Genomic DNA, 10,541 nt, shown 5'->3' with positions numbered 1-10,541 from the left:
TAACACAAATCTCTGCACTCTAAACGGGGACTCAGCTGTGTCATAGCTGTGGCATTTCTCCACCTTTCTTTCAAAGTCCACAGAGAAAAAAAACACAAAGAAGCTTTTTATCTTTTTAAGTGCTTTGGCCTATGGTGATGTTGTCTGCATGCACGGTGTCTGTTCTACACTGATTTATAACCAGCTCTGGTTTCCGTGCTCAGCATTGTATACTTCATGATGTGACGATAACTTCATTTGTAGATTTTTCTGTACAAGGCCGTACTGGGTAAACTCCCCTCATGTATATCTAATCTGTCTACCTTCAGCTTCATTTCACCAATTGGCTTTCGTACCTGGTTCTGATGGTTTGCACTGAAACTGGGGAAAAAAGCCTCCTACTTTGCTCCGTGGACTTTGCAGAACATACTTATTTTTTGATTATTCCTTGTGTGTTTGATGTCTGTATTCCCTGTCGGTTGTGTTTTCTTTCAATCTCAAAGGACTTCCCGGTTAAATAAAGGTTAAATTCAGTAATGATAATAATAAAACTGAGTCTCCTCCGGGGTTCACAAATGACTTTGTATTTCTGCAAAGAAGTTGGCAAAACAAGTGAAACTGTCATAACAGTAATTAGCCAAAGAATCTCACTCTCCAGGAAACCAATCTGACAAATGTTGAGCAAAAATATAATTGATTAAAAAACAAGCTCTAAACTAAGCATTGCTGATTAATTTCGCTACAAGGGTGAAGCAAATCACTGGCAAGTCAGACATGCTCTTCTGCCAAGTCACGTGGAGTGTATGTACAGAGCTGATATTTGACATCCGAGCCGTGCCTTCATCCCCCTTGTGCAAACACACGCCTCACTCAGCACAGCATGGATCGAGGGGTGATGGTAGAAACCCGCTATCACATGCTACATTTTCGAACACGTTATGTGAGAAGGCGCGGCGGCTTGCAGGAAATGTTCACAGCAGCGTCACGGCTGGGTCTGCAGTGCAACCGTTGGCCTCGCTGCAGACCACGGAGGGAACGTGGTGTCCAGTGAGGCCTGCAAGCACCTGACGTGCAGGAGCGTGCTAACACAACAACATAGATTAATTACTGGCATAAATTGCTCTTAATGACACCTTTCAGGCTATATTGTTCTGTGTCCAGGGAGATAACGACAGGAAACCTTTGGACCGACCTGTCAACCAGGCAATGACAACTGACAAATCAGTCCTAATTAAATTGGTAGAGTTGCTATTATTGTCATGTTCACTTCTCTTTCAACTGAATAGTTATGTGTCTGTTCTATTTCAATGTGACTCTCTACTACAGCCATGCTTTGTTTAAACGGCTGCACTTAGGCACGGCAGCGCTTTGAGCTAAATGCTAACATCATCAAGCTAACATGCTCTGACTGACAATGCTGATGATGTGCTTAGCAGGTATAATGTTTGTTTGTTTGGCGTGTTAGCATGCTAACAATTGCTAATTAGCATAAAGCACAGAGGCTGAGGGTGATGCCATTAGCTTTGCAGGCATTTGGTCATAAACTAAGGGAGCGGACAAAGTGTGATTTTGAGCCTGACGACAAAGAACACTCACCTATGTGCTCTATGTCCCTCTCTTGCTCCTTCTCAAAAAAGAAAAAAAAAGTAATTTAGGCACTTTTATATTACACATATATATGTCTTCATGCACCTGCAACCCTTGTGCCACTTTTCTGTGTCAGGTGGAATGTGGAACGGAGCGTTGAGGCACTTATTCTCAAAGACTTCTCCTTGATCTATTCTGGCTTGGATTGTACCTCATTTGCACGTCGCTTTGCACAAAAGCGCCTGCCAAATGAATAAATGTAAAGTAAATGTAAAATGTAATGAATAATAGAGGAAAAGTCCGGGGATCACCAAAGTCACAGGATGAGATTAAACCATGAATGTCTGTACAACATTTTTCATCCACAAGAGCATCAGCAGCCTCGCTGTGCATCATACTGAAAGTGCTTCATTGATAAATGAGATGTGAATTATCATAAATTACCGATCGCAAGGAATTTCAATCAGCGGTGCCTTTGAAGTTTAGCATAACTTTCAGAATTGTGGTTTAGCATTTCTCCAGCCGGCTTCAGTAAAAAAGTGCTGTGATTTACGGTATTTGCACACAAACTTAATTCTTCGAATAGACTTGCTTTTATTATTCAGTGCATTGTTTTTGCAGAAACTCAATTTTATGGTGACAACAGATTTATGAGTTGAGGGAACTACAGTAGTTAAATTGAAAGAAAAAGCATCCACAGTGCAGTTTTTTTTTTTTTTTCATCATTTTCCGTTGCAGTTTGATTCCTGAGATGTCTGCGGGACTGAAAGGCAGCACGAGGGGATGCAGCTCATTTGTTCGATGCTAATGCGATGGAAAAAAGATGAGGTCAGCAAGGCATCGGAGTCACCAAAGTGGGATTGATTCCAGATCAGATCTCACTTACATGAGAAACATGGGTGTAAACGTATTGATTATGAGTGCTCAGAAATCCTCGGTGCCTCTGGCTAGATTAAAGCTGCCGGAGCCAGAATCAGCAGCGTCCTTCTCCTCTGCCCCCGTCCTTCCCTGACAAGATCATGATTATCAGGGATCCGACTCTGTCAGCTCTTCCCACCGTCGGCTTCATGGCATTAACAACTGGCCGGCGTAACTATACTGGAAATCACACTGGCTGAAGGTGTTTAATTAATAGCTACAAATTCCATTTGCGGGAGTATTCCCCTGGCGTTAAATTCAGAAAGCTGAAATGCAAATGGCAAAAAAATTAAGCCACATTTCATATTTATGTGTTATGACAAGGGTGAAAATCTGAACTCTTGACACACATCAGCAAAGTCTACAGGCTGACTGCCAGAATTCTCCTTCAGATATCTCTTTTTTTTTTCAAAACCTTGCCCTTGTATTTTTTACTTAATGTAGTAGAAATTCAATGCTACAAGAGAAAAAACTGCTTCTGTGCAAATATCTAATCATTCACAAGGTGACACTTGTAGACCTCAGAGGCGGCCCTCTTTCACAAGTCTCAATAATAATCTGCACTTACTTACATCACTGATTATGTCTGTGGAAGAGAAAGTCCTGCGGGCATTCAATCCCGCTATTGCACAGAGACACAGAAACACGAAACAAACAAGATTAATAATAGCCCGCGGTGTTCATCCCTGGGGCCAAGCAGCTAACAACTCTTGACAAAACAGGGTTTAGAACGGCAGATGGATTGTCTGTAGAAATGAAGGGAATGTGCAATGGGAGTGTAATGAAGAGAGAGAGGGAGCGGGGTGCAGGCTTCTCCCCGAGTCCCTTTGAACGAGCCTATGGAAATTAAATCAGCCTGTGACACTTCCCATCGACCGATTCCACCTGGGGACAGTGACCACGGATATGAACATACACTAATCAGCCTTTGTTTTATCAGAAGAAAAGAATGCTTTTAATAATCACAAACAATGCTCCTGTGGTTCTACAATAAAGACGACCAGTCCTTGGGAGAGCACAAGGCGACGAAACTGAACAACATCTTCGGTGGCTGTGACGGGAAACGTGAGATGCATCTCTTTCCACGAAAAGGGCAAAAGCAGTCGAGCGTGTTTGGTTGCGAAAAATTCAACATTTTTGATCATGTTCAACATCAAAGCTTACAAGCACCTTGATGTTAATTAAGACTCTCGCTTCTCTGCGCTGCAGATCCTGGTTATGACTTGGGATGAAACTAGATGCTGTGAGGACAGCTAAGTGACATGTTATCACTGCACTGCAGAAAAACTTCTCATACAAGAGGATGTTAAAGTATCATTCTGGTTATTACAACTTGGGCTTTTTTGTAGTTTTTGTCCATCAGTAATAACACTGTTACCTGCTGTGATCCTGGAACAGATCGACATCATTAAAAAGTCAGAGGGGGCAACAACCACGAACAGCCAAACAATTGTTCAGGTACTACAACAAAGGAGAGCTTTGAAATTAGTGCACATACTGCTGTCTCTCCATCTTAGTTTACAGTCTAACCTCTTGGTTAAAACTGCCATAACGACTTGTTCACACAGATTTCCTTTACAATGACAGGTGACTGACAACATTTCCAGTGTGCTCACTTTCTGCTTTACCTCCAAAAAAAAAAAAAGGTTCTTGGATAATCCATGGCTGGATTAAGCTACAAGGGCCCCTGGGCCCTTGTTATCCCCCTATTTCCTCCCGCTGCCCATGCAATGTTTACTGTTTTTCTTAACCCCATCACCAGACAAAAATTGGAAGTTTCTGCAAAACCCTGCATTTTGTTCACTGACAACCATCTTTTATGTCCAGTGGCAGCATTTTTAAAATTCTCGCCTTCTGTGATATCTGTGATAGCTACTGTGACATGATTATTGTTAGGGGAAGATCATCAGGTGATGGCGAAAGCTAATTTGACGAGGTGCGTTTTGGGTGATTGACTGCACATGTTTATCCACCGGCTCAACCTCCACATCCTTACAATCCACCTCACTAAAGGACACATTACTTCCTGCATTCACATTGAATGTTAGCACAGGTCAGTTTGAATGTAATTCCAAGAATAGCTTTTGTACACCGGAGCTGGAGCACCGGAGCACGAAGCATTTTAGCCTCTTTCAACTCATTGTTTAGGTTTTCTGACCAGCGGCTCTTGGTTCACTCTCATAGAATCATTTTTGGCTGCAGCGGGCAGCTGTTTTCAGCGAAAAAAGCTCAAAAAACCCATTGACAGCCGCCTCTGGCAGGAACACCCATCCACACTCTAAAAAATACACCTGGGCTTGTTGAATGAAACAGTGATAGATAGCTTTAATCATAAGGTGTAACTGCTAATGTTGTGCTCATGTCTAGGCAAAAAACAGGGATCAGAGATCAAATCCAGAGGCTGTCAGGAAACTACACCCATCGGAAGCCCCCAGGCAGCTGACATCACAGTCCAACTACTACCTGACACATTTAATCATGTGAGAGGGTCCACATTTAGACAGGCGCGGTCCACAGGGAATGTGCCGAAGGTCCTCACAGTAAAAGGAAGAGAAAGGGAGAAAAAGACCATCTTGTCTGACTGATTCGTTCAGCCCTTGATTGAAATTCGTCCACTGCCGTTTAAACATGTGACTAGAAAGAGAGATTCAGTATTTTAAAGCTAGGGGAGTATTTCTGAAGCATTTTTTGCTATATTTGTTGAAATGGGTGGGCTACCTGCCTGTCTACCAACGTACCTGCGGATACGTGCACGCTCTGTTCGTGCACTCTTTGCAAATGACCAGAGTCTGCCACAAGGCCATGCAGATTTAGTGCTAAAGCTATAGGAAGCAAGTCGCAAAAGAATAACACGTAAAGTGCAGCCAAAATGACCAGATCCACCTTTAACTACAAGATCTGCCAGACAGAGCAAGAAAAAAAAAGACTAAATGACTAAACAGTTAGAGTTGGTACAGAGGTGTGCTTGTATCTTTTACTCAAGCAGAAGAACAATGTGTAGGATCGTTGTGGTCTAACATGGGCCATGCACGCCAGGTTGCATAGCTCTGAGTTTGAGCAGTGCAGAGAAAACTAAATGACTTATAATCCTGCAACATCTGCCAGCTGTTTGCCACGTTTCTGACACTGAAAAGGGGGCAGATTAATGCCATCGACAAGTCACATCCCCTTTCCAAGAAAAGCTTTAGGTTTGTGAATTTTTAAAGAAAGACATCAAATAGATCTAAATGCGCTGCCGTTTTTAGGTACATGTTGGCCTTCAATGAATTTGCAAAAGCGTATTTCAAGGACTTGCATCACTGCAGACCTAAAACGGGATAAGCTGTTTTTATTTAATTTGATTTGAATATCTAGGACTGTGATTCAGAAATTACTTCAGTCCTCAGAGGTTGCACGCAGTATGTTGAATGTAATATCAGTTAAAGGCGCAGCGTAATGAAGATGTCTCAACATGAACTGGCAGCTGTATCGAGGCTACCTTTCATCTAGAGATGACACCATGTTGTAGAAGCTGGATGTTTCTCGCAAAAGACAGTTCTAATTGCTTTCAACTAGATAGATAGATAGATAGATAGATAGATAGATAGATAGATAGATAGATAGATAGATAGATAGATAGAGTACTTTATTGATCCCTTCAGTGAAATTGCAGTGTTGCAGCAGCAATTCACATGTCCCCCAGCAAACATAACTTACTACTGGCAACGACGTGCCCTCTACTGCTTAAATTCAATAAATCCTGAACCTGACAGCAGAAGCTCAATGAGATATTACTGGAGATTTTCATACTGTGCACAGGAAAAGCAGCAACACCTGCACAACAGATGACAGGTAGAAGATGTGGAATATGAGGCAAATAAAAGGGAGGGGCCACACAGGTTTGCGACCACCTTAACCTGCTGAAAGGAGTTAATCAAAAAGTGTTTTGCTAACGTGCTATCTCTTCTTAGAAAACACACCAAACATACTCCCTTACTGAACTTTTGTCTGCAACATCTGCACCCGTGGCTGCTCCACCTGGGCTTCTGTACTCACCACGGCAGCCCTTGTGGCTCCAGTTGACCAATGTAGCTGCATCGTGTGCTCAAAACTGATTGGTTTGGAGAGTTGTGGGGGAACAGCTGATGCTGCAGGTCAATATACTGTCTGATGGTTACTACATGACTGTAATACTGCTAATACAAATACTAATAAAGCATCGTGTTAGCTCAGGCAGTGTGCTCGTATTATCTGACTGACATCAGCTGTTTCAGTGTGTGTCACAATCATTGGCTCATTCTCAAGCTGCGTGGCTAGCCCAGTCATTTTCATGCATTTCACCGTTGGGCTCAGGGTGGGGGCCGCCCCCGTGTTTGAAAAGATGCATTAAAAGTGCCCTCTTCAATGCCCCTCTGGTAGATAAAACACAATAAAGTGCTCTCTGTGGTGGCCCACTGTGATGAAGAGCCCACTGGGGCGCCTCTCCAGTGGAAAAAATGTGATGCAGTGCTATACGTGCCGCCCGACATGCTAGAAAATTAGTTGGCCTCCACAGGCCTCAAAATGGTAAAAGAGAAAATAGCTCCATGTGTGTTTTAACAGGTGTAGCAGTTATACTTTAAATCCAAGTCACATAATGAAGCAAATGCTTCACCATAAACGCGTCACAACACCCCGCGGGCTGGTGCCCCACCGCACGCAGCCAGTGTACAGAGCAGGACTTTTTCACCTGAGACTTATCACTGTCGCCCTCAAACCGACCGCCGCAGCTCTCTCCTTCACCCTGACTTCCTCCTCACGTGGTAGTTCGTGTCCCTGATTTAGCTGAGATTTGTATTCATGTATGTGCTTATTAAGGGGGTTTAGCTTCCTCAGCAGAAACCTCGTCGCCGCTCGTGCTCTGTGAGAGCTCCCTCAGAGAGGAGAGCCTTTTCCGCCGAATGTAACTTCATTCCTTTGCTGTAAGTGACTTAAGCGCCACTGAGTGAACTGGTTTTTTGCGTTCCTCTGACTCCACATCCCAGGAAAGAGAAAACACAGCCGTTTGGTTTTGCCTGTTTAGTGATACTTTTCAACATCATCATCACAGACAAGCTGAAGCCTTGACGCTGTATATCAGCAGGAAATTAGGTACGGCGAGGCAGTCACAATACTGTGTGGCCATTAGTTGAGTGGTACGCTCCATAGCTAACGATGCCCATTCATCTTTGATGTGGACCGCTGCGGTGGCTTGTTGCAGAGCGAGCAGCTGCTGGTGTCCCGCATCTTATTACCCTCAGCAGAGGGGGGCTTTGCCCAGGTTTTGCACATGGTGGCGGCAGATTTTTCCTCCTGCTCTGTGGGGCGGCAGGGAGTCGGTCACTGGCTGGATGACTCCCCGGCATGTTGTTTAGCGGGGTTATGTGGCAGCAGGGTGCTGTTTCGAGCATCATGTGTGACTGGAGGGTGATTAGCGACTCAAATGAGCTGTATGCACGGCTTTAAGTGGGTGAATTAACAGCTGAGTAAACAGTGCTTACATATACCATGTTCTGTGTTTTCGTTACAGTGAGGCTGGGTCCACACACACACACACAGGAACTGATTTATTTTTTCAGGTTTTTCAGTAGGGATCTCTGTGTGTCTGTGTGCTGGTCTCACTTCTTGTCCTAGAGACGGACTTTTAACAATAAGTAATAGTTTAAACTGGAGTCAGATTCCTGCACACACACACTTGGCCGATTCTGATTCTGAATAATGCATACTTAAAAAGCTTTCATACAACACAAATGTAAAAAATAAGCTTCTTTGCAAATATACTGCTACTTTCTTTGCACCCCAGCAGCATATAGAAATCTGTTGTTTTAGCTAACACACACACACACACACACACGCGTCACATTTATTCCCCGTTGTTTTACGAGTGTCTTTCAGTAAGTCATTTGAGAAATATATATTCTGTTACCCCGAGGGTGAAGCTTCATAAATTAAAGTGAGAGTAGCGTCTTTCTCAACCTTATCAGGTCATGTTCATTATTCAAACAAACAGACGTTGGCACAGTTTTCTCCCAAGTTCTATAGTTTCCCTGAAATCAGTCATAAAAGTTGCATCAAGAAAAAAAAAATAGACCGCACAGTAATGAGACTAAGCCAAAAGTTAATCATGTTTCGTTTATGCGTTGTGTAACTGGAGGAGGACGACACACGGCGTACACACGGCACGTGTGGAATACCAGCTGCATGTGAGCGAGGCGATGGCATGGACTTAAAATTGATTTTTCGCCATTTTTGTAAGAAGTTTCTAATTAATTAACTTCAGTCAGTTGATGAATAGGCATATAATAGCGCATAACAGGCATAAAATGTAAGTCTAAATGTATTTTCCATATCGTGTCTTGACCCCTCTACCACATTATCTCAATGGTATGTCCACATCTTACTCTTAACACAGTATCATCCATACTGAGAGCGCTGCTTTGCCTGTGCTCGTGTCGTAATGAGGCATTGACAACATTCACCGGCGATGGAGTCTTCATCACTCAAGCGACTGCATGACGCTCGAACTCATTCAGCTGATGTCTCAAACCGGCTCGGGGAATGTGACAAGTGTGGGGTCCACGCAGGACATTTTACATAAAACAAGAGTCATTTATTCAAGCTCAAGTCAAACCAAAAGACAGTGATGCAGGGTGGATGTCAGCTGTAAGGAGGGGGAGTTAGTGTGAACACAGAGGCCGGCTTTTATAGCCTCTGGATCCAGGTGAGCTTCGTCAGGTGATGACCCTCACATGTCAAGCCGATTGCCTGCTGAGGCTGCCCAGAAAGCCTCTAGGACAGTGGGAGGACATCACACTGAGCATATGCAGAGTGCCGTCAAGGTCTCTTCAACAGGGACACAGCTCATCCACCAATCCAACACCAACGAGATCAGCAGTCGGAATGAATCTGAATTAAAATCTGCTTTGATATAGACACTATTTGCTGATAAATTATTGCTGAAAGTCTTTGCAGTAAATTGCTCTCTGAATTAACGGCTTTAAAGTTGAAGAAAACAGTCTTCTATGCAAAAAAAGGCAGTTAAATGTTTTTTTGAGAGCACGTCATCCATGTATGTCATTGTAATATTCTGTTGAGAGGAGGGCACGAACAGGTCTATTATTAACTATCATTTTTGATTAGCAGAAGTCATCCCACTGAATTGATAATGCACAACTCACCTTGCCACATCGCTGGCTTTCATTTATTTATTTTGCAGCCTTTTGTTCCTCGCTTGTCTGTCCACTGTGTTTTAATGAAAGCAACCCAGAGGCGTCGATGATGATTTCACCCTCTATTCTGACCTCGGCTGAGTCACTTTGTTGGCACTTTTGTTTGTTGATCTGTTTGCAATAAATTCCAAGAACTTTTTTTTAATGATTTCCAAACGCAAATTCCTTAATTTAATGATTGGTTTCCAAATAGAGATATCAATGACATTTGTTGGAGGGGTAATGAGGTGTCAAAAAACATGGTTAAAATGGCATCATGGAAAAAAAAACTTAAGATCATATATCATGATTGAAGTTATGATTGATGAAGTGGAAACCTTAAGCTCTGCTGAGCCCATCCTCACCTAAAAAAATGACTGTGTAGATCAAATCTGCAAGTACATTATTACGACCCCGTTTGTTGGTTGGAAGCCTCTGGTGACAGTGGTAATTATGACGGGAGCAAAGGAAGAAGTCAGGTGACGTAGTATAAAGAGCAAGAAAATCTGTATATGGAGGAAGGCGGGGTGGTGAGCGCTGTTTGTGTCACATGAGAAACCGAAAGTCAACACTGACCCAGATCAACTTACATCACACGCTTAACAGTACCATCTCCTAAACCTAACCAAGTAGTTTTGGTGCCTTACCAGAACCAAAGTGTGACCAATTCGTGCTCAGGATGTACGACGATGTCTTTTCGAGACTCACTGGAATCGACCGATTCAGTCGTTCGGGTATGAGGATGTGTTGGATCCATTTCACTTCAATTTCTAGTGTTTTAAAGCACTAGTCGAGTATTCTGATGCATTGATTCACAGTGGCCTTGAAAAGGCGCTGATGTTATGGCGGACG

The sequence above is a fragment of the Chelmon rostratus genome, chromosome 2 (genome assembly GCF_017976325.1).
Source record: "Chelmon rostratus isolate fCheRos1 chromosome 2, fCheRos1.pri, whole genome shotgun sequence".
In the NCBI taxonomy this organism is placed as follows: Eukaryota; Metazoa; Chordata; class Actinopteri; order Chaetodontiformes; family Chaetodontidae; genus Chelmon; species Chelmon rostratus.
Note: the sequence above shows the minus strand (reverse complement) of the source record.